Raw genomic sequence first — 25,905 nt, forward strand, 5'->3', positions numbered from 1 at the left:
AAAAATGTTTATATTTTTGATAAAATCTGAGAGTTCTCTGACCCTCCGTAGACAGCAATGCAACTGCAAGGTCAAGAAATGTAGTAAGGACATCGGTATAATAGTCCCATGTGACAACAGTGGTTCAGCCGTAATTTTACGAAGCCATGAGAATACATTTTGTGCACAAAGAAAACAATAATAACATCATTTATTCAACAATTATTCTCCGCACGTTACCGTCTTTCACCATTTTGGAGAGTACCCCAGAACGTAATCAGCGTTGTTTACGTTCAGCATGCGCGCGCTGTCTACTGAGCTTAACCTACGCTGATTACGTATTACGTTCTGATTAAACAACGCTGATTACTGATTACGTTCTCGTAGCTTCATAACATTACGGTTGAACCACTGATGTCACATGGACTATTTTAACGATGGCCTTGCTATGTTTCTGGACATTGGAACATTGCAGTTGCATTGCTGTCTACAGAGGGTCCGATAGCTCTCAGATTTGATCAAAAATATCTTCATTTGTGTTCCGAAGATGAACAAAGGTCTTACGAGTTTGGAACAACATGAGGGTGAGTAATTAATGACAGAATTTTCATTTTTCGGTAAACTAACCCAAAACCCAACCTGTTAGAACAAACTTTATTGGTTCTTGTGCAAGCTTGAACTTACTTACTATTATAATAACAATAAATTATGCATAATTACATGCACATGCAAGTAACCCTGAGCCAAATCCTAAGCCTAAACGTATAGTAAATACATGTAGTTAATTAATATTATTCAGTACTTAAATGTATAATTACACTATAACAGGGACACCTTAAAATAAAGTGTAACCAAAACTTCTCATGTTTCAATAAAAATATCTTAATCTATGTTTTGAAGATGAACGAAAGTCTTTTGGTTTGGGACAACATGAGGGTGGGTAATTGATGATATAATTGTTATTTTTAGGTGAAATGTCCATTTAATAGTAAGAAGCTGTGAATATAGGAGCTCAGTGAATTGAAGCACTTCTGAACAACCATCTTTACTGAGTCAATTTGTCAAATAAAAAAGTAATTTGGCTTCTAAATGTTTCATTGTAGGAGCCAAATGGTTTCCTAGTCATTTTCTTTTTCTCTGAAGCACTGGTGTGGGGTTTTTGCTCAGAATTAAGTAATTACGTTTATTAATAATAAACAAGTCTCAGCGAGCATTAATTATGAAAGCTCAACAGCATGCTTTGAAAATGGATTGTATTGTGTGGGAAACTTTTGGTCTAAAGAGAAATGAACATGTCTGCTAATAAGGGATCAGTAAGAGTCCACTACGCTCATCTACTAGAATGAATCTGCAATTAATTTGTGGACGGACATGCCATGAACATACACACATTCTCCATGAGATTATGAAGTTTGAGGAGCTTCTTATCTCAGTATCAGTTGAGATGAACTAGCAGTGATGCAAGAGGAGCTCAAAGAGGATTAGTAAAAGACACAGACACCTAAAAGAGAGATATTGTGTGTGTGTGTGTGTGCTATACACGCTGGTGGCTTGATTGGTCGCAGCCCAGTCACAAAAGCCACAGGAGATCCAGCAAGGATTTACGGCAGTCCAGCGGATCAACCCGCAACATCTCTGCACAATTCTCTCTCTCTCATCCTGCGCTCATCTCTCCATCTCTCTCTTCATCCTCCCTCCATTGGTCCTCTCACCCAGAGGATTAGGCTGGATTTAAGAACACACTCCGAACTGCCCGGTGCGCTGCAGACGGCGAGAGATTGCCACATCTCGTCTCTATGGGCACTGTTCAGTTCAGTTCTGTTCTGTCAGAGTGGTTCTGCTGGCTTGTGCCCATTAGTTGTACTGTTTAAGCTCTAAAGCTAATGGTATTAGCGTGGATCTGCCCGGCAGTTACTTAGTCATTCATTTATCACCATATCTGGCAAGGTTTGTGTCCTACCGACTGATGTCTGAGTTTGAGATTTTATAAAATATTGAGTAGCCTGTAAGGTGTTATATAGAAGAAATAAACGATTTTTTTTGTTGTACAACATAAATGTAAAATATTTCGGGATGCATGATATATAAGTTACATATCGGTGATCGGCTAATCATTTTTTTATTTTATTTTATCAGCATGATAATTTCCTCTCTTTTTTACATTTAGTTCAGCATTGCCCATTATATACCACTCGCATGAAGTTAATATTTAAAAACACTAATAAATAAGTATCCACTAAATGTAAACTTCAGCAAATCTCGAAACGAATATTTGTTTTTTATTCTGTACATTATAATGTTCAAATGCTTAAATTTACTGCATGCTTGATGTTAGATTTTTCCCCTATAATTTTTATTAAGACATTTTTGTTTTCCATTGATTTTCCAAATGTTGTTTTGTTTTGTTTATTTAGACAAAATGTTACAGTAATAATTAGTTAATAGTAATAATTTAGCTGTTAATTATTTACTTCAAATATTTTTGTTCAATTGAATTAAAATTATTATTATTTTTTTAAAATTTATTTAATGATGTCTAACTTTTACTACTAACATTCTCCTTTTTTAAAAGTTCAATTGTGGAATGTAAATGTTAGTTAACCATTTTAAAACATTTTTTGCTTCTCTTGCTCACAAAAAAAAAAAAAAAAACTGGAGGAAGACATTGGACAGTTGTTTACTACTGGTCACGATGACATCACATCCTGTGCACCAGCTGTGTTTCCTGGGCAGATAGCAGTATCCGGGCAATAGGATCCGTCTGTCGAGAGTCAGGAAGACACATAAGGCATTAAGCATGTCCGTTTTGTGCAAGTGAATAATACCATTTGGTGAGTGGAGAAGGATAAAACCAAAAAGTGTTAAATGCCGTCGTCGTCTTCAGTTACATTTCATCATTTTGTCAACAACTCATCATGGGCTTCTTGGAAAGGTGGATGTTTTTACGTGTGCTTGCATGGCAATAGATCATATGGGGATTTCCATATCAGACAGGAAGCACTGGGACAGTAAGGAAGCTCTCCAAAAAAGCTCATCAAATGCACAGTTGGGGGATCTCACCTCAGCAGTCAGCAGACGTAATCACAGCTTAGTGAGATAACTGCAGTGTCAGAAATGCAACAGCATTCTGTGTGTGTGTTCAAAGCCTGTCTTTTCTCTCAATGACTTTATCTTCGGCCTCTTGATAGCCAGTATCAGCTCCTTGCAGCTGTATACACACAGTGTAAGCATTGTGTTTGAGAGAGACATTGAGCAGAAGAATGGTCTTGTTTGTGTGCGTCTGTGCTCCAATGAGTTTACATATTAACGGTATGAATCATGTCTAATTTATCTTTGAGTGCACCACTGCGTCAGCTCATTTTATTGCTGCGGTCAAGCATGCATTAAGGAGAAGGGAAATATTTACATGTATTTGCATGCATGTGTGCACTTGTGCCAAAGCTAAGCCAGTAGAAATCGCTCTCTGCCTTGAGCTTGAGTGGCCTGAGCTCGGCCGCACAGAGACTCCACAGACTTAATCTGCCAGAAGCCGAAAACTAGGTCAGCCGCCGGACACTGTGCGCACGTCAATTACCGCACAATAAATAGAATATTGATGAAGCTCTAAATCATAATTGAGAGGCCTTTATAACGAGTGAGCTGGAATGATTGCTAACCGGCTGATTCAATCTGAAGCCAATAGCTTAATTCGTTTAATTCATACGGCCTGACTGTTCCACTTTCCCGATTAAGGTCATCTGATTTGTGCGGCTCAACTTGGAGAATATTTGTAGCTGCTGGGTTTTTGTGAATCACAGATGTTAAAAGAAATAATTGAGCAATAATTGTCTTACCCTCGTGTCGTTTAAATCCTGGTCTGGATGATGTTTTTTTTCCTCTGTGGAACCCAAAGGAGTTTTGAGCAGAATGTGTTTTCCATACATGTGAGAGTCAATGACATAAGAGTGTCCACAATGAAGAATAGGAAAAATCTTTAGCAAAATCTAATTTAGAGCACATTTAGAGTGCCTAGACATGTAATGATAATGGTTTCATATGTTTTTGAAAACTGGTTCCAAGAAAAGATTCCATTTAATGACTCTAAAATGATGTAGAGTAATCATCAAGTTAAAAGTAATAGTATATTTTCCTTAAACCAGTAATGTGAGAGTATACATCTTAATCATTATTTTATTCTTTTAAATATAATAATTAAAAAAAAATATTAATAAAATATAATATTTTAAAACTTGTACTAAATATTTTCCAAGGTAAAAATCTGTGCATATATCATACATTATTAAATTGTATCATTTACATTTTTGAAGAGTCACACCGCATGACATTTTACAACCAAACGAAACTTGTCTTGTTATAAAGATCAAATTATCAGATTTTTTAAGTGACTTACTGACCTTGACACGTAGTCATGAGTGTTTGCAGTGCTCCCTCTATGATATAAATTCCTTCTGCATGTTCATTGGACCACATGACTTGTTGGTCGCATCACATTACTTGATCATCAAGTTTGAGCCAAAGTACTTTGCTTTCTTTTCAAGAATTTCTTTCTTATAATGAGGAGTTTTCTTTATTATAATATCAGGATTGTTGTATTACCTTGACATTTTTTACTTCATTCTTGCTTTAAAAAATTTAGAATTTTGAATTTTGAAATGAAAAACATGCAATTGATAGCAGTCGTGTATTTTTTTGATGTATTTTTGAATAAATGAATGTATTTAGACAAACAAATACTGCCAACTGCCAAGTCACTGACCCATCTCTCTTTGTGTTTAACAGAGAAACATTCAGGTTTGAAATTACATTATGAGAATGCTAATGCACTTTTCCTTTAAAACAATCAGACATTTAATGATCACATAAGTGTTTAATTCTCTCACTAGAACTTACCTTGTCTCTTTTGGGTTTTCCAAACTGATGTTTGCATGTGGAGTGAGAGACTGAGACAAAGCAGAGGAATTTGTGTTAATTCAGATCATTCAGTCTCTCTCTCTCTGTCTGAGCTTTGATTTGCATGATTGGTTGGTCTTCTCGGCTCAGCGGCTTTGCTGCATTCCTTACTCTGACCCCCTGAGAGCTGGGCTGAGGAAAAAAAGGGGTGGAATTTCTCTGTTTTGTCCCTCTCTTTTGCCTAGCTATCTTTGTTTCCTGTTTTCTTTCTACAATAAATGTAGACATTATGGTAATTCATGAGAAAAAGTTGTTGTTGGCTGAATGCAGGTGGTCTAAATTCCCATATCACTCTAGTTCTGTTTTTAGTAGTTCCTCTCATAGTACAGTAGGGCTGTTTTTTTCTGTGCATGTATTGTTTATGAGTAAACAGACTTCTTGTTGTAGACGAGGTCATTCACATGTCTTTAATGTTTTAAAGAGAGAGTCTAGATGGAAACAAAAAGCTTTTGAGACATCAGTGTTCTCAGTAAGCAGCAAAAGTGTATTGTGGATATTAATCTAACTTGCTGTTATAGACGTTACAGCCTTTGGCTGACCCCTAGTTTTTAGATATATTTTATTATGGATGTGTACAAGTCTGATTTGGCAGAGTGACTCAGCAGACTGAGACCAAAGCGAACGTTGTCGGTAATTTAAGGCACAGGGTCGTGTGGTGAAATTCTCATTAAGAGTAGATTGAGGCCAAGAGGAAGTCTGTTAAGCGTGTGCTGGGGATGGAGGGGGGGTCTATTGAAGTGCTACAGGTGCACGGCATAAGCTCGGATGCTAATTATAACTGGCGGTGACGTTGGCAGTGAGTTGCTATGAATACAGCAGGGTGTGCCTGTCTTCTTATTCCTCACCAAAGTGAGTGTGTACCACAGATGGAGAAACTCTTTAGAGGAAATGAGCTGTTTGGATTGTAATGAAAGACTTGTTGAACTGCATAAAATGGCCTTAATTAGCCTTCATTGTTGAGTAGGTTTAAAATAAATGACATTTTAACAGGACTGTTAATAGATTAAAAAAGTAAATGTGACCTTTTTTGGTTGCAATCATGGATCACGGGACTTTTTCAGATATTAGTAAACAGTAATACAGTTTGTTGTTTTTTGTGTGCTGATCAAATTAATATTTGTCGAGAAAAGCTCCAAACATAGACTGGTAAAAAAACGAATAAACATAAAAAATAAAAACACTTTTTCTCTTTCCATGCCACTTAATAACAGTGGCTTACATTAATCAATTTTGAAATCAGATTTGATTGGTTGTCCACACAGGATGTGTTTGTGCACTCCTTCTGTGGTGTTTTGTAATTGTAGATCTACAATATTTGTGGCAATTGCATAGTGTCTTGTGCAGCGACACCTTGCCACTTTGACCACTTTGTTCTGTTTTGTTATGTTTCGTACCATACAGCTGTTTATGAACACTATGAAGATTGTGTCCCATGCGGAGACACCATACTTGTAGTAGCTGGGCTGGGCTAACATGCTTTTTTAATAAATGTTAAATGTGGTTTGGTATTCCAAAAAAAAAATCCTTGTGTTTATACATGGGTCAGGGTGTATGATTAAATACTTTTTTAACACTTTATGTTTAGTACATTTTTTTAAATAATTGAGTGTACTAAATTTAAATGAACATGTTAATCTGACAGCCCTACAGTTTAAAATGTAATGGTTTTATCAGTTTGGGATTACAAGGCAGCAGAAAGCCTGATGTTTTAGAAAGGCTTTGTAGTACTTCAGTTTTTTTCCATTGCACTGAGAGCTTTTGGAGCACATCGTTCATCAGTGCTCCGGCTCGGCTTCTGTGCTTTAGGAAGTTCTTTTAGGAGTGCTTCAGTAAAGTGAAAGTGTTTATTTGAGGTCAAAATGGTTTCTCTCTTCTGTTTCAGTCCCATTCAAAATGCTGTATTGGCATGGCATGCATTTAGCACATTTATTGCCAAAGGGGTGTAAGAAAATATCGATACACGTGAGTATCGCGATATTTTGTTTGGCGATACTGTATCGATTCTCAAAAACGGAATATCGATATTTAAACAAATAAATCATATAGGATTCATGGCAGTATGTGTTTCGTTTTGAGTTCATATCCCGATCGCTAGAGAGCAGTCTTCACCTCTGAACTTAAACAGTGACAGGAAATACTAGCATGTTAGCGTTAATATAGCTCGCTGCCAGTAATGGAGGATGAAAGAATTGTTCCAGTTCTCGTTTCGGTGTACAAAGCTGAAGTGTGGAGTCATTTGGGCTTTAGTGGTAATGTCCGCCCCGGGACTGCGGCGCGAGCGCCACCTCGGTTCCGCCGCTTGCCGCGTCACGTGTTGAAGAGCCTTGGCGCGGCGGGCGGTAATGTCGCTGCACGGCTGCAGCTTTTTCTCGTGTTGGGGGTGTTTTGTGCAGTTGGGGCGCTTACAGTATCGCAATATATCGTATAGCAACCCCTGTATCGTGATGCGTATCGTATCGCCAGATTCTTGCCAATACACAGCCCTATTGCCAAAGCATTGAAGTGGAAAAAAGGTTCAATTAATTATTTAATAAATGAAAAAGTAAATATAAAAAATAATAATTTAATAATAAAAAGAAATAATACTATAAAACGAATGAAATTATATGAAATTCATGTTGATTTCATGTTAGTGCAACTTAACTTTCAATTTAAATTTGTAATTTGAAAATAGTATTAAATGAAAAAGGAATGCAACATAGAAGCATTGCCAGTACTTTTTTATCCCTCTGTAAACAAGAATTAGTGTTTCATAATTGAACTAATTATGCAAATGAGACAGGTGATGTGCTGGATGTGTTCTGTTCTTAGTAAGGGAACCATTTTCACATTTTGTACGTCCATCACATAAACTAAGATTTTTTTGTTGTTGAGTGAATGAAAAATCTCTCTTTTCTAAATACCGAATTCTCTTGTTATTTACTCCTAGAGGAAATGAGCCCACGAGTGGATTCAAAGATGAGAAATGAATGCTCGGTCAACTCTTCTTCCTCAGTGCTGTGGACTAAGAGGAACTGACTGAGGCAGCATATGTTTGTTTATGGTGTGAGGTTTAAAATGGAGAAAACTTTCACAGGGACAAAATTAGATGTGATTATCACTCGCTAATACTTTCACATTCATCCACAGGAAATTGTGTGTGCGTGCGCGTTTAAACAGGCTTAGCGCTGCATGTGTTTATTGGAGGGAATGCAGGAGCCCTCCAGTTGGTCTTGTGACTGTATGAATGTCTAAAATCACAGATAAATGCAAACGCATTCTGTGTTTATATGAATTACTTATAAAGTCTGGATCTTGCAGGGTCAGCACTCATTCATAACTGAGCGAATGCATGTGTGTGTGACAGACGGAAAAGTACGGAGAAGTCACCTGACCATGAATTTCTCTAATGGCAGGACACAGATATTTTCATTTATCTGTCTGACATTATAAACAAGTGTGCTGTGTTTCAGAAGTGCTTGCGTGAGGCTGGGTTTCTAGTGCGTGACCGGCAAATATGGGCAGGAAATAGCGTGCATAGATGACAGTAATTTTGTTTTTTTTTGTGAGTTTGAAGGTGAAAGTATTTCCATGCCGTCTCTAATGTAAGAGTAAATTCTAGCTCACCTTGGCACGATCAGGTCTGTTTCGTTCACAGTCAAGAGCAACTGTCGTGGAAGCTTCATTAGTTGGACAAGACATGTGATTTGGTTCAGAATTGATGCGATTTTGAGATTGATTCAGGGAGTCATTTTTAAATATTTATTTATATATAAATGTGGTTTGGTTGGTTATTTTTTTTTTTCAAGGTGTTTATTCCTGTGATGGAAAAGCTGAATTTTCAGCAGTCATTACTCCAGTGAATCTGTGTATCATTCATTTTTTGATTTAATATTGAAAGTAGAAAAATGAAAAAACGGCTCCTTTTTAGTTTTTTTGCCCTGGTACGAGTTGTGTCGAGCTATTCATTAGTTTGTTTGTTTGATGAAAAAAGATGAAATGTAGTTGCAATAAATGCAAAAAGAATCCGTACAACTACTAGCGGAGAACTATTATTCTGCCACGTGAAAACTGCGGAAGAACTGATGACGGCACAGTTTGATCTTAGACTGACCAATCAGCAGAAAGGGGCGTTTAATTCCCGCCCACGTGTAGAAATCGAATATTCAAGTTGTTTATTCATTTTTCTATCCCTGAATGAAAAACGAAAATTTAAGCTGAATTCTCGTTTTTAGTTTTTTGGAAAAAAATGAGAAAACTAAAAAGGCCGTTTTTTCATTTTTCTACTTTCAATATTAAATCAAAAAACGAATGAACGAATGATACATGGATTCAGTGTCATGCGATCTTTATAATATTCTGATTTGGTGCACAAAAAAAAATGATTTCTTATTATTATCAATGTTGAAAGAAATTGTTTTACTTAATGTTTTTGTGTAAACGTGATGCATTTTTCAAGAAACTGTAATGAAAAGAAAGTAAAAAAATAACAGCATTTATTTCAAATAAAATATTTTGTAACTATAAATGTCAAATATCACTTTTGGGCAACTTTTGATCAACTATAAAATATTAATAAAAAAAAAACAAAAAAAAAAACACTTATTGACCACAAGCTTTGAAGGGTATTGTATTTAAAATAATCTGTAAAGTAATATTTAGGAAATTCTTGATAAATACACAATGCAAAAGCCTCTAAGTGCCGTTTGAAATTTTCTTCTAAAATGAGCATTTTTCTCAGGCTCCTGTGTTTATGTTCAGTTATTTCACATTAATGGCAATGAAAAGAACCTATTTATTGCCATTAATTGAAATGACTGAACCTACACCAAGCAGCCTGATCAAAATGCTTATTTTAGAAGAAGATTTCAGCATCTGAGCTTTTCAATTCTTAATATTAATATACATATCTCATTGGTTAATTAGCATATTTTGTCACATTTTATAAATCAAACTTTTTTTCTCAGCTCTTCTTAAACCACATGTTCTCTCCCAACATTCCTGATGGTTTATGTCTGTGAGTTGGAAGTGAAGAGTGTCTTCCTTGTTCTGCTGCAAAATCCCTAAAAAGAAAGAGAGACAGACCATAAAGAAGACAGATTGGTTGTTAAAGATATGAAAGCAGTTAATCGCTTCTATGAACCGAAATAATACTCTTGTTTTCCTCATATACAGTAGAGTTCTCTGGGCCATTCTGTCTGACTCTCAGGCCGTGGTGTCTGCCTGATGCCCTGTGGCTCTTGTATGAGCTTGTCCGCCCACCCTGGACATGTCTGGAAGCTCTCTGCACTGTTTCTTTTTCTTCTTTCTGCTGAAATTTAAGACTGGAGTAGTGTTAAGATGGAGGAGGGGAGTTCTGCCAGGGAAAAAACACAGAGAACAGGGAGAGAGAGTGACTGAAAAAAGTTGAAAGCGAAGAAGCTGTGCATGATGTTGTACAGATTTACGTAAGTCTTTCTCTCACACTCAACCTTTTTTTCTTTGTAACATTTTAATTCTGCCAATCTTATGGTGGAATGTTCTACCAAAAAGAGAAAGAAAGTGGGTCAGGGAGTGAGAGGAAAAGGGTTGAAGATGAGAGAGAGTGTGTGCATTAGGGTTTGGGTGGGGTGTTGGCTGTAATATGGCACTGAGATCACTGTGGGCTGCACTGAAGGGAATCACATTTCACTCAACTAAACACATGGACGCCTACATTACAGCAAACTTCAGTGGGATCTTTATTACATTGATGGATCAGGTCTGGAGACTACAAGTGGTGTATTTCTGTCATATTTTAAAAAGAAATACCACAGTTATTACTATAAAACATGTTTTTTTATAATCTTATGTCATAACATCTTTGTTTCCATTCATTTTACTTAATAATATGACAGCAGTAATTTTCTAGTTTCAATTTTCTTCTTCAGTAATTCAATTCAAAGTGGTTGTAAAAGTGCAAAGACTGTTACAGTAGGTTGTAACTTCAAAATTTAAGGCAGCAATTACAGGTAAGTTTTATTTTAGTTAATAAAGTTCTGAGTACATTAGTGTGTAACTTATCCTTACTGCATGTGTCTCAGATCGTGCTGCTTTTAATGCCATTACACTGCTATGTCTACCTGGTGGGATAAAAGGGGCAAAGAACCTCCCATAGATAAAAAAAAAAAAAATGCCTTAAACTTTTACATTTGGCAGTTGCTATTATCCAATGCGACTCACAGAGAGTGGATTCAAGCCAATTCATTTTGCGATATTTGGCAAATTTTGCCATTTAACATTTTCAATTACACTGTCAAACCGAACAGTGAAATGAATGAAATGAAATGAGTTAATAACACTCAAATAATAATGTAAGTTCATTGGACTTAATTGAAATAAGTTCTGTAAACTCAAAATGTTGTTGTAGTAAGGTGAACTTAAAATGATTGCGTTTTCTAGTTCCCAGCATGCTTTGCATCAGACAACGAGGAAAATAAATGTAGAAATTAAGTGCTAATTTTGTGCAGGGCTCGCAAAATCGCTAGCCCGACATCCCGGGGCTATTCTATTCTATTCTATTCTATTCTATTCTATTCTATCAGTTTAAATAGTTTGTTTTGATAAAATATTATTTGCTTCACAGGAATTAATACAATTTTAAAGTATATTAAAATAGAAAACATTTATTTTAAATAAGTTTCCTCAAATGTTTTGAGTATTCTTAACTTTTACAGTGTAGCAGAAAGTTTTTTTCCCCTCAATAAATCCACTTGCTACATTTGGTCTTGTGCTTTCACCAACTTTACCAGCTCAATGACACTGACAAGTAGCCTTGAAAACTCCTGCGCTTCTTTTCTTTGCACTTGACCCTTGTATGTAGCTGTCAGACAATAGTCTGTACTTGACCCGTGTGCGAGGACACGTTGGTCTCTATCCACTGAACATTAATTCAGAAGGCATTTTGAAAGCCGTTATGTAGCAGAGCTAGGAATGTGTGCTGAAACTAAAACTCAGACTTGTTGGAATCATCGAATGACATTGAATTGATTCAGCTGCAAGGTAATTCATATGCTGGATGAATTGGGAAATTAATCGGCGTCCAGACCTTCTGTATGTCAGTCATAATCCCAATCTCAATCCCAATGAATCTCTTTCATGCTTTAATCCCGTTTGTATGTGGCTGTTGTCCCTTAAAGGAGCAGCTCTTTGATTGCATATGCCAGTATAGAGGTTGTGAGAATAGTTGGCAAGTGACAGAACTTAATGTAAAGAATTAATATTTAATGTAATTGAATATTAATTCATTTTACATTTTGAATTCCATTTCAATTTCAATTTCATTCCAGTGTTCTGAGTAGGGTTGTCACGGATGGGTATTTTGTCTGTTCCGGATATGTACACATACTGCATTGCAATCATTTCCCAAAATGCATTTTTGTGGAAATAAAAGTGTGTAAACATGAACACAGGCCAGATACGGGACACGCTGAAGACAGATGTAACGAGGAAAGGAGAGCTTAGACACGCAGCAGAGAAAATAGTGCACCAAACGCAGAAGCTCACTGTTTGCAATGTTAGAAATATTGGAGAAAAATATCTATACTGAAAATGGGGTGGTGTTTAAATGAATGTATCTCTGAAGGGAATTGTTTGTCTTCATAATAATAATATATGGTGGTTGAAATACAATGCTGCGCTAATTCAACCAATCAGCATGTTCAGCGCCCAAGTCCCGCCTCTGAAAGTTCCGGACCTTTGAAAAAGTAGTACCTCGCGAGCAGAGACTTTCTGAGGGGCAAATATTTACCTGGAACTTTATTTAAATCTTGGTTCCTGCGGTGGAAACACACAGAGTACCCGCCCAAAGTCCCTAGTTCCTGGGGAAAGTTCCTGCGGTGGAAACGGCTTTAGTATCACAATACTACCGAAGATCTGAAATCTGAAAGCCACTGTATCAAAAATATATAGAAAAATACAAATGCATTTTCTTGGCTAGAAGGCATATTTATATCCGGTAACTTTTTTCAGTTTCAGACAGTTCTTGAGGTGAATATAGAGGCTCTTTATCTCATTCAGTAATGAATGGATGATAAAACATGTTTTATCTGTTGCCATTTTGTGATGCTTCTGAAATGTGGCAATTTTATAGCAGTAAGAAAGAGGTAGTCGTCGGGTTTATGATGGATTTTGTGTGCGAGTTTTATTACATCGGTTGAGGTTGTGGCTTGCGTGCCTTGCATTTTAATTAGGAGGGACATTTTGTTGGTTTTCTCTGGGTTTTACACACAAACACCCACACACGCAGAGTTTCTCCACCCATAGACACAGATGCTTAGCATGTTTTAGCAGTCTGTGTTGGGTTGAGTGAGTGCCGCATGTGTCGTTTGAGGCCGAGCTCTCAGACGTTTCTCATGCTCTCTTAGGCGTGGTGTGGAGCCAGATGGACAGAGTCACTTTTGCTCCCTCATCGCCTCAGATGACGTACCTAATATTCCAGTGCTGTTATATCCACACACTCTTCATAGTAGTAAAGGCCCCAGGGTGTGTGCGGTTTTACATGCTCAACTGTGAAACGCCACACACTATGGTCTCTGTAACACTTCTGTATCTTATGTAAGCAAACCAAGCAGGCTTCATATAACACTCGGCTGAGTGCCAGCATATTACATAGCACCGGTATTACACGCCATGTGCGTCCACATAAAACCCTTGTAAATTCCTCAGTCTCGGTCACATTAGAGCCAGAGGAATTTTGATATTGATATCACATGATATTGCACATTGATAAGTGGGCTGTGATTTCCTTCAAAATCCTGTCATGTTACCTTTTCTGATCTGCAGTCAGATGAAATGCACTAGTTTGAAGATTAAACGATGTTGCTGTCATTTCCCTTCAAGTCGTACCAAACCAGTATGGCTTATTTTCTTCCTTGGATTTGTTCAAGATTCAAACATGGCTGCTTCTCATACGGACCACTTTTATGATCCTTTCAGGGTATTTTGCATTATTTTCTAAGCTTGACACAAAAAGTTTGAATTTCTTTGGGGAATATCCCATGACTCAATCGCTAAACATAGGTTTAATAAATGATTTGCCATTTTATTAACATGTGACCAAGTGACCCTGACATGTTACCGTGGTAAGCAGTGAGGGGTTCTATCCTCCTGTCTGTGTTTTCAGTAGGGTATTGGTTGACAGGTGTCATTGTGAATGATTTTCTGTCTGGGTTCATTTCCTTTCTGAAACTTTGACATCAATGTGGTTGCTGATCTCATAAAGAAAGTATCACTGTGAGTGAGAAAGCACATATTTTCTGGTGTGCGTGTGAAAGAGAAAAAAAAAACATTTTCCTGAATAGTGTGCCATCCATTTCCTTATGGTTTGGGATGATGACGGATCTATTAGCAGGAAGTCAGTGTCAGGCTGTGCAGTGGAACAGAGGCTGTATCCTGTCACGCTGCCCTGATGCCATCAAATCTGAACATATGACGATGTGTCAGAGAGACACAGAGTGAGATAATGGAAAAAATATTGCCCAGAAATATTGTGTTTTTGTTGTTTTTTTTCTCCTTTGGCATGCATGAAAGGTGTATTGACAGAGCAGAGTAATTTATGTTCCTCCAAGCAGTGATTTATTTAAAAACATCACGTCTCGTAATTTTCAAAGCTATTGAGTAGATTAATCACTGAATTGCTCCATTGACATCAGCTCTAGAAAAACAGTGTGAAAATACTATCGCAAACATGACTCAATGTCAATATGAATGTCCTGTGCTATATTTGCAACAGGACATTACTGCAAGATAACAAAAATATGCAATACAGTTGCCATTTATTTATTATATGAAAGTACAAAATATACAAACAGAAAAAGCCATCTTCTAATCTGCCAGGTCTTCTGCATTTGGCCACATGTTGTCATCCACATCACACCTGATATCTTGTTCTCTGGCAAGGTATCTTTTGGTATGCCTTATCCACCCCTGGCAGTGTTCAGCTGTGATGTCTTGGAATGCAGCATCCATTGCATCCAGGAGGGACATTTGGTCAAAAACCTTCCATCTCCAGGTTGAGAAAAACTCCTCAATGAGGTTGAGGAAAGTAGAGTAAGGGGCAAGGAAAATGGACATCATTCTCGGATGGGTGTTAAACCAGTCTGTGACTGCACAGGAATGGTGGAATGCCACATTGTTCCATGTGATCACATATATTGCAGGGCTCCAAACTGCGACTAAAATGGTCGCATTTGCGACCAAAAATATTAATTTGCGAGTGAAGTTTTTGCTGAGGTCGCCACTGGCGACTATATATAATTTGCATGAAAGGACTTTTTTCCCGATTGTTTTGCGCTCACATCTTTTGTTATGTTCACGTATTAAACTTACATAAGACGATGCGCATCAAAGTTTTACTGAAAAGAGTTTCAAACAGTCCTCGTCTCTGCCGCACACAGTCGGCTGAACGCAGTGAGAGAGACCTGAAAGGGCCTGTTTACACCTGGTCACTTCATGCATTTTCTCTGATCGGATATCTATATGATTTGTTAAAACGTTTCCCCATTTACACTTGGCCACATAAATGTGTCTTCGCAAAACGGATATAAATCCGTTCTTCAATTCCCGCTTCATATGCAAATATAACGGAGTTCACGTCAATGAAAGCAATGGATAATTTTATTAATTATCAGCTAATTTCAATATCAAGAGAGCGCGCGGCATCAGCACTGGAAAGATAAGCTAGTCTCGCTACTTTTAATGAAGAAGATTGTGTGTTGAGTACTTTCAGGTTCATTCAGTTTGCGCGTCGCTTGCTGAAGAAATACTCCGCTACTCATCCGCGGTGATGCTTGTTGCATTGCGCTGTCATATCTGACTATAACATGCCATATAGCCTATAAAACGCTCTCACACGTCTATTACTTTAATATTATGGGAGGAGTAAAATTACCATATGTGGTTTCAACAACCAGATGCATTTACACTTGTCCGGTCGATCTTCTTATCGAGATCTTAGTCTATATGCTGTGTTCTGGTAATGCATGGACTTCCTGTTATTTGAAGCGCACTTGCCATTCAGTAATCGCAAAAAGCTTTGTGCTGTCTTACTTTTTAATAAACAAAGTATCAGCTTTAAAATGCTACGCAATTCAAATGATGCGGTTTGGGTGCTCTTTAATGCGGACCACAAGCGCACACTTTCGGTAATATAAACACCAGTACCCCGCGTCCACACGGTCCGTGTATGCGTCCGGATCGCGCGAGCGGAGAGTAGCGCACTTAATGCTCAGGCGCGATCTCTTTAGCACCTCAGTTAAAGCAGCAAGTGAACCCATTATATATTTCGATTTACTACTATAGTATGAAATGAACATGATCAAAAGGTAGGCAATAAGAAAGCCTATAGTACAACTTACTGAAATGTTTTATGTAAAAGCTCATTGTGTTTCAAACTGAGGAAATGTATAAAGCTTGTAAACATTGCATTGTAATACATTTACCTCAGAATAACCACTCAGTGTCCATAAACTCATCAGTCAGCTAGAAAAATAACTATAAAGAGGAGCGTTTTGCTATATTTATGCGCTGTTGCATATTAATATTTTTACTTATTGTGTTGTACATGATTCAACTCCTCCTATAAAATTGCATTTTACTAATGAAGAAAAACAGACTGAATGTGTGAAAGACTTGACAACATTTATAGGATGCACTGCTCTCAGTTGCCAAGTGATGCTTCTGGTCCATGATATTGGTACAGATTCTGTGTAACGAACAATTCTTTGTGACTGTATATTTCAAGTTGTAAAAGACATTTAATTCACACTTTAAGTGAACCTTAGTCCCCCGGTCGACCTGATCATCTACAAGATGGATTAAAATCCTGATAAAGCCTAGAAAAGATAAGACATAAACACATGACAAAATGATTGAAATGTTAAAATAGGGGGGAAAAATAAAATGATAATAATAAAATAAACCACTTTTATTCTGTGGCACCTAAAAAAATAATTTGGCGCCTAAGTTTTTCTTTTATAGGAGCCAATGGCTCCTTACTCTATTTTTTTGTCTGGAGCCCTGTATTGACAAGGGGTCTCCCATCTATCCCCTTTCTACCTCTGGCTCTAGTCTTTCGTGCAGGTCTTCTAAAATCTTACATTTATGCAGGAGTGCACTTTTCCACACAAGTTCAGGCTTTTACTGTATATTGTATGGTCATGTGATTGAAAGAACCTCAACCCCTGAGTGTGTTTCCTAGATGGGAATCAGCTGTAATTTATATATTTGCAAGCAGCTGTTTCTCATTAACGAATAAAATACAGGATATATTTGTGTTTAACATTCACAATATGAACAGCTTTCCCCCTGACTTTAGCCTATAAGTTAGGTTTAGAAAATGATGTTATCTGTTCTGATATAGTGTGAAAGCATTTGTAAATTTGGCAGTAAAAATCCATTGTTTTGGTCTTGGTTGAGCTTGTGTGTAAAAGAAGTTCAAGCATTTTACATTTGTGTTAACTGCATGCATTTTGTGTCAAAGCAACAAGAAATGTGTTACTTGTATAGCCTATACCAGTGGTTCCCAACCTGGGGGTCGCTAAAGATTTACAAGGGGTCGCCAAGCTCACGATAAAAATATCTCCACGATCTGCTTTTGAAGTAATATCGTAGTATCGTGCTACAGAACATATTCTATCAAATACAGTTCTGGTGCCTCCGTCTCTATATACTGTACAACACGACATACAGCGATAGAGTTACTCTGACAGGACACTGCACTTATTCGTGATCGCAAAAGTACATTATTTGCATACAAGCCTTGCTGGTTAAATGTTTCATTTGCGCGCTGGTCTGACGTCTGCTTTTTCTGAGCGCATACACCAGAAGCGCACGCACTAAAATCCTGTCAAACAGCACCTGATTACTGAATTAAGTTATCTTTTGTGCTAATACTGTCAAAACACACAAGGTTTACATATAGACTCAGTTGGTTATGTCTAAAATGAAAGTAAACCGTTGAGAGAAAAATGGATACGTGTCTATAGATGCGTGCAGCTCTTAAAGGGACAGAACTAAACATGCTGTCGACTGTCATTAAAGGGATAGTTCACCCTAAAATTTAATTTCTGTCATTATTTACTGACTCACACGTTGTCCCAAACCTCTATTAATTTCTTTCTTGTGCTGAACACAAAAGAAGATATTTTGAAGAATGAGGGTAACCAAACATTTGCTGGTCCACATTGAATTTGATAGCAGGAAAAAATCCTATGGAAGTCAATGGGGACCAGCAACTGTTTGGTTTTCCATGTTCTTCAAAATAGCATTTATGTTCAGCAGAAGAAAGAAACTCATTCAGGTTTAAAACTACTTTTGAGTAAATGATGGTATAAAAATAAAACATTATGACAGAATTGACAGATGACAGAATATTTATTTTTGGGGGAACTATTCCTTTAACATTAATAAAACAACAAAACGCAAAGAGAAAAATCACTCACTATACTTGACTGAAAAACTTGATACAGATGCTTTAGGAATCAGTCTGTGTAGTGTTTTATTTATATATTTGTTCATTCAGTTTCTTGAATGCTCTGCTAAATACACCTATTGTACCTGAAAATAAAGCACTGTTTGTTTTATTTGTATATTTTGTGTATTTGTAATGTGTATCTTTGTTCTTATTTTTTCATAAGAAAGATAAAATAATGACAAAGATTTTTATCTTCGCCCACTTTGGCCTGTCTCCCGTTATTGTTCAAATCAATGCAATAATCAGACCGAATTTTTTATGCACAGTTGTAAATTTTAACCGGTTGATGAAAATTGTTCTAAAAATCTGATAAAATAATATAATCACCTATAATCATTCATCATTTTGACTCATCTCTTTTCTTATAAATGGTTTTATGAAATGAAATGTGAGGTTTATCATTTTGAAACTTTTTTGTCAAAACTTTATTTTAATGTCATACATGTTAGTAGTTAACATGTTGTGTTGTAGTCATCCAACCAATATTTTTAGTTTATTTAATGATGTATATATATATATATGTGTTAAAATTGAATGTTAAAATATGGGTTCCCTGAAAAAAAGGTTGGGAACCACTGGCCTATACAAACAGATGTTGTGCTAACTGCGTTAAGAGTTTAGTAAAATTGTTAAAAGTATTGAAAACGTTGTCATAGAGATTGTAAAAAACTGTAATTGGGCAGCAAGTCAGCTGACCTGAGGGGTGCAGCCCTCTGAGGGTGATAAAGTATTTAAGAGGGAAGAACAGCTGCTTTTGTGATCAATTTAGTCCAGGAGCCTTGCTGCTGAAAGTGAATTGATCTTCATTGAGAACAGTCAGCTCTGTTTTTTTATTTATGTGTTTGCAAGAGGGTTAATGTAAGTGCCTTTGTGCGAGTTCTTTTGTGTCCAGTGAAGATAAAGGGTAAATGTGCTGTGTGAGTGGGCTCTCTGTCTGACTGAAACAACATTTTTTTGGCAGAAATACACAGACAGAGAGCTAGCATGTTTTAGCATGTCCATGTGTGGTTTTGTGGCTGTCCGTTTACCCTCTTCCTTTCATTCCAGGTGTGCTCACAGTGTTTTTCATAAATACTGTTTATCTTTGCTTGTGGTTCATTTGAAAGAGAGATTTGCTCATCATTTGAGAGGGAAAGAGGATCAGGCCATAGAGAGAGGAGGATTTGTTGTATTAGTGGTGTCGTTAGCCTTATTACTTGTGAACCATATCAGCTCTTTTTAGCTTATGAAATTGTTTTTTTAAAGCGACATCCTGAAATCATGATCTTCTTTGCTTTTTTGAAATAAAATAGTGTAGTCCACCATTGTAGTAGACATTCACAAAACAAAACTCCATCTCAATCCACAATTTCTAGACCGTTTATGAAAATTATTATGCAAACGCAGATCACGTCACGGTAGTTATCAGCATATTCAAATATTCAGTATTTGAATATGTCAATTTAGTATTCAGCAACTGGACTAGCCAGGACAGATCGGGTCATTCTGTGTCAAATCAACCAAATTTTTGGAAACTTCCCCATTCCCCATCATGTGTTTTTTTAATATAAATAAAAAAATTCAAAAATTCAAATAACTAATAAATAACTCATGTATTGCACATCCCTATTTTTTTATTAATTTATAAAATTTTTGATACATTATTTTTGTCCATTTTTTCATTTTGTTTAAAATATATCTTTCATTAGCGCTGTGTTCGATACATCGGTATCGTCACAGAGATTTGAGAGATACAGCTGGCCCTGTATCAATATTGTGGCGCGTGTGCAGCAGTGGACCGTGCTTAATTTGAATATAAGAACATTGTTTAAAATTGAGTAGAAAAGTGCGAGTTTCTAAAAATAAAAATGAATAGAGCATAATATATAGGCTACAACAAGGTTAAATCTGGCCGCAGAGGACCACAACTGGGTTGCCTGATAAATAGAGATGTAATCGCTGAAACAGAGCCTCCCACTTGCGCAATACGGAAATATCTGCTAAATGTGATACTTATCTTTGTCAACCTGGCAACCATGTGTACGCGCTCTCTCTCCACTGTAGCTTGCTATTTTTTTTAAACGTAGAGAGCGTGTTAATTTGTGCAATGATAACCTATCAGCAAAGATGATTTTTTTAAAGGTGCCATAAAATGCATTGATACAGTATTTTAAATTGTTCTCTGATATCTACACAGAAGGTATGTGGCTTAGGTAAGGGCAAAAAATCTCCAGAAACGATTTTACATGTCCATTTACAACCCTAGGATTTCTCCCTATAATGAAACGGTCTGTTATTGGCTTATTTGGCAGGGTCATGAATAATAATGAGCTCTGCTCTGATTGGCTGTTTCACAGTACGGCTCATCAGCAAGAAGGAAGCACAGGGAGGAAAATATATATTTAAATACTTTCTCTCGCAGTTATATCGTCGGGTAATTATACTGTATATAAAACGCGGGCATCAGGGAGCCGTTATTAATATGCGAGGCATTGAAACTGCTTTTGAACGATCCATCGATCGCGTTATAGTTTCACTTTCAAGAGACGCGATCACACAAACTATGTTTACATTATGGAGCAACAGTACTTACCACACATTTCACAAGATCAGATGCTTGTCAGTGGTGCTCAGGATCTGTAAGTCATTCGCCATCATCCTCATCTCTCCTTACTGAGAGTGAAATCTTATGTACTGTAACAGGCTACCGCTAGCAAGGAGCTAACCATGTCCCTTTAGTGGCTCGCGTTATTTGCTTTCTGTGCCTTTCTGAATACAGACACCAACCCATCCCTGCACTGCACACCCCCTGCACGGCCTGGAACATAAAATTTATTTTGTTATTTTCGCTGTTGTCCGCGCTTGTTTATTTACAATACCTGCAGAGCTTCTGATGGTTCGGTGTTATGTTCTGATTCGCCTGTTTTTCAGTGGTCTTTTTTAATCACGAGATTTACATATGAAGGAGGAAACTATGGTGTTTGAGGCTCACTGTATGTCATTTCCATGTACAGAACTGTTATTATTTAAATATGCCAGGGTAAAGACAGTTTTTCATTCTATGGCACCTTTAATATATTAGAATGAGTACATTACAAGATGAATTTATTAGAACGAGTACATTATTATTTATGGGCTTAAAAACAAGATGCAAACAATCAGAATATTTTACCTGGTGGGGAGTGCACAATATAAACATGAAACATATGCCGTTACCTATATTGTACTGTGGTACAGTTATGGAGGCCCTTCATAATGCAGAGGTCAACTGTCTCCTCTGCCTATAGATAGAAATGGCCCTATAGTATGCAGTGTTTAATAAACAGCTGTTTTACTAAATTCAGCTGAGGTGAAATTCAGTGCAGTCCTGTATTGTGTTACTTATCGTATTGTGACTTTGCTGGTGATACACAGCCCTATCTTTCATGTTGACATATCTCCTACTTAGGACGTTGAGGTAGGGCAAACTGAACAAAGAAAAAAATAAAAATAAAATATATATATATTTTACTCATGTCATCTTAAACTTACAGTAGCATAAACAACCTGTTTGAAACTGTCCAGAAACACCGATGTTAGCATGTTTACACATGATCATGTAAAACCAAATTTTGTCTGACAAGTGGACTAACATCTAAAGTTGTTGGTGAGTTTTTTTACTCTGTACATCGGGGCATTTTAATATCCACTCAGTACATTAAGTTCTGAATAATGTTAAGTGATAATCATTTAGTATGACAGCTTGGCATTTATTGTAGAAAATGGTTATATAAAACTAAAGGAAATTTTTTTTTAAGAAACTTTGACTAAAACAAAACTAGGAGAATATATGAAATATGTTTCTATGTGTGTACTTGGTGTCTTGTGAAGGATATAAAGGCTGTTTGTTACTGTAGTGACCTGCCCATCGTAGATGAAAGTCTTTAATCGGGCCTTTGTTCACCTAGCAGCCGTTGCTATGGTTCCTGGGAAAGGCTCTAGCACTAGCAATGTCAAACACCTCAGAAACACAATCAGGTTTTTGGAAGTTTGTCTAACAAACACAGTCATTGCGTTGTGTGTGTTGTGTGGTGGACTGTGGAAAGGTCTGTACAGTGTGTGAGGGATTATAAAAGTGCTTTTGATGAAGCGGAGCTGCTCAGTGACCAGCACCTCGCTCAAGACCTCGCTGCTACTGTGTGTGCGAGTGTCACTCTCTCCGTCTGATAGAGATGTCGGGCTGCATGCTGATCTTTTATTCATCTTCGCTGAGAACCGATTCTGACTCCATCGTCTCTACAAACTCACATACAATGCATGGAGAGGGAAGTAATGAAGGAAAGGTAGAGAATATATTAGGCTGGAAAGAGGAGGAGATGCTGTCTGAAATAATCTTGTAGTCGTTTTCGATCATGACTTTGCTCTTCATTTGATAGATTTGCGCTGCATGTGGCTGATTCGTTTTCATAGTGATTTCTGATTTCCCATGACTCACCTTAATCTCCGGTCATAGTGGTTATTCTGCTTGAGTTGAGGAATGTGGGATGTCTGATAAACAGTTTTTAGAGATAATTTTTATAGATGACATAGAGAGACATCAGTTTTTGTTTTTACAAAAGAAAGTCTTAGACTTTGACTGAAATGCTGCACCTGATGTGGTCGATGTTGTCCTTAATGTCATATTATGATTCATGAGGGTGCGATTGATTGTATAGATAGTGGTGGCACAGGGGTGTACATTGAATTTATTTGCTAAAAACGGGCTTACTTATTGATTTCTTGTTTCTAGTCATTGCAAGTTCATTTTGTTTTGGATGTGCCTAAAAGTGATTTTTGAGTGGCTGAGTTGTTTATTTACATTTTCGTGTACATTTGCATATACATTTGACATTTTACATTTAGTCATTTAGCAGACGCTTTTATCCAAAGTTACTTACTTGCTTTGTACTGCAGAGAAATTTTATCCACATCATACTGGTGAAAACTGATAAACAACATGGTATTGATATGATATATAATTATTTAGTGTAATAGTTTGTATTTGCACAGTATTTATTTAAAGTGTTATAAATCTAAAATTTATCTAAAATTTGTATTTTAATTTAATATATTTATATTATATTTGAATACTAATTTTATTTAAAAACGAAACACAAATAGCATTTTCACAATTTAAGATTGAACCCGAGTGTACTTACAGAAATTACTGATAAATTTAGATGCATTCTTTTTTTAATAATATTTACTCAACACTTAAAAAATATGCATTATTCACTGACAAAACTCTAAATTTATGATCATTCACAGGAGTTATCAGAAAAAGTGATAGCCTCTATAGCAGCCTGTCACTATTAAATGCTGTTACTGTAGTGTTACTGTTGCGCGGTCTAATCTCTCTAATGCTTGTCTTTGTATGTTACAGGGAGCATGCGTGAGTAACCGGTTTCTGTGGCGGGACCTCAAGCTCCTCCCCTCGTCTGGAGGCCCTGCGCTGTAGGATACGAGACTGTCTTCCTTCACAGGCTCTGACACAGCTCAACAGGTATGCACTTAATATACAGCAGACAATTATGTCATTATGTGATTATTGGTAGTCTCTTTATTATACAACGTGTGAATGAATGTCTGCTCAGTTTTACTCACAATGCATGATTAATTTAGCGTGACAATGAAGGAGTTTGCAGTGCCTGAAAGCGAAGAATACTTTTGCAGTCTTTCCCTATGTAACGTGATGGATTTTTTTTAAAGTTTACAATTTACGCAATTGGAAACATTATTTTTCCACTTTTAAATAATACAAATTTCCAATGCACTGTAATTTTACCGCATCTCAAGTGATGTTGTGTTTATTGGCTTGCTAAGGTTAACTTCACAGCTAAAATTTTATGAATTAAAAATCCACACAATTACAAAATAATCTTAGTTAATTTTTTTTCCCAATTTAACTCATTTACAGCTTAATTTAAATGATATGCCATCTTATTTTGTGTTATGGAAATAAGGCCTCAATGTGGGTCAGTTATCAATTAAAAATGTACATAAATCATTTTCACACAATAAATATTAAAATAGTTTATTTCACTATTTATTTACATTATTGTAATTTTACATCTTTAGGAAGTAATACTTTACACTTTTGTATGGATTTTCATATTTAAGATTTAAAGTGGAGCAAGAGCCAAACAACAATAAAGCCATAAGCCCCAAGAATTTAGAACAGCTAAGGGGCGTTGTTAGGCACGATGCGAAGCGTTATAAAATGGTTATTCCATATACGTAGTAAGGTTTCACAAAATAAAACAGAGCAAATAAAGTGCAATAATATTAATAAAAACAGTATTCTTCCGCCAAACAATGTAGTTCTTCAGAAACAGTTGTGGTTGCAACAAAGTGGTTGCTCTACACAAATAAAAACAAAAGTGTATGTTTGTAGAGTAATTTACAACAGCTGCGAATGTGGCTCAACCAATCAAAATCAAGGACCGAAACTATCTGTTTTATAAAATGTGTTTGAATAAGGCATTCAAAGTGGCAAAATATAATAATAAGGGGATGATAAAAAGGTTTCAGGTCTGTTTTAATGAGATCTTTGCCTAACAAATGAAATCAAAAGGTTCCCTGAGTTTTCAGAAATTAGTTTATAATGTGAGTGTGTGAGTGTGAGTGTGTGTGTGTGTATAGCACTCTAAACTTTAAATAGACAGTAATGTATATTGATCTGGGTTACACCACGAAATGGCTGAATGATTGTGAATTGAAGTATTTAATTGTACTTGCTGTTGCTGCCAGGCTTTGCATTGATAATCAATTTGTTTGTTTTCTGCATTGGATGCAGTTTTTGCATCACAGCTCCCTCCATCTCCGTCACCCCCGTTTCTCGCTCTTTTGTGAGTCTTTGTGTGTGTGTAGCTTGTTAGCTGTGCTGATTTGAAAGAGCCTGTGCTCGAGGCTTGTAATCGTCTGTGAGAGGAAGAGGAAGTTGCAAACACAGGCTTGGGGGAAGCGCAGTTGTTCCTCAGTCTGATTTCTACACCAAATTTGCCATTACAATGTGTGGATGTTCTGCATCAAAATGAACCTCCCTCAGTTTCTTTGAGCGGTCTTCTGTATTTTTGATAAGATTTTCTTAAAACAAAAAAGTAGGAAAGCTTTTTTTTAGCAGTTTTGAGAATAGAACCATGAAGCCTTGAAAGTTTCCTGTTCATTATGTCCCTCTATTTTAAGCCTTTTGGCATATATACACACACACACACACCTTCAGCAGTTTGTCTGAGAAATGGTGAAATCACCACTCACTGCCGGTTTCTGAAATTAGACTGGTACATTGTGCACTATTGCATTTTGGGTAATACTGCTGACCTATTAAAACATGGATGCTATTATAGTGTTATATGGTTGGCCCATCCCTATAAACACACATGGGATTTTTGAGAAAGTGGGAACTACAACTACATCCTCCTCCTTTTCTTCTTTCTCTCTATCCATCTTTACTCAAGTGCAGGCTTTGGATTTAGTAGTAGCTATGTTTATTTAAGAACATTAGTTTT

At 36.7% G+C, this 25,905-nt stretch overlaps 1 protein-coding gene across 1 annotated transcript in view; it reads left to right on the plus strand.

Moving 5' to 3' along the window:
- LOC306878268 (polypeptide N-acetylgalactosaminyltransferase 1) overlaps positions 1-25,905 on the plus strand; it is a 119,331-nt gene that overhangs the window by 17,546 nt on the left and 75,880 nt on the right. The window contains exon 2 of the mRNA XM_079430509.1: positions 23,781-23,900. The gene's annotated coding sequence lies outside the window, so the exon portion shown is untranslated. The remainder of the gene's footprint in view (positions 1-23,780; positions 23,901-25,905) is intronic.

This window comes from Barbus barbus, assembly GCF_936440315.1.
Source record: "Barbus barbus genome assembly, chromosome: 12".
Classification (NCBI taxonomy): Eukaryota; Metazoa; Chordata; class Actinopteri; order Cypriniformes; family Cyprinidae; genus Barbus; species Barbus barbus.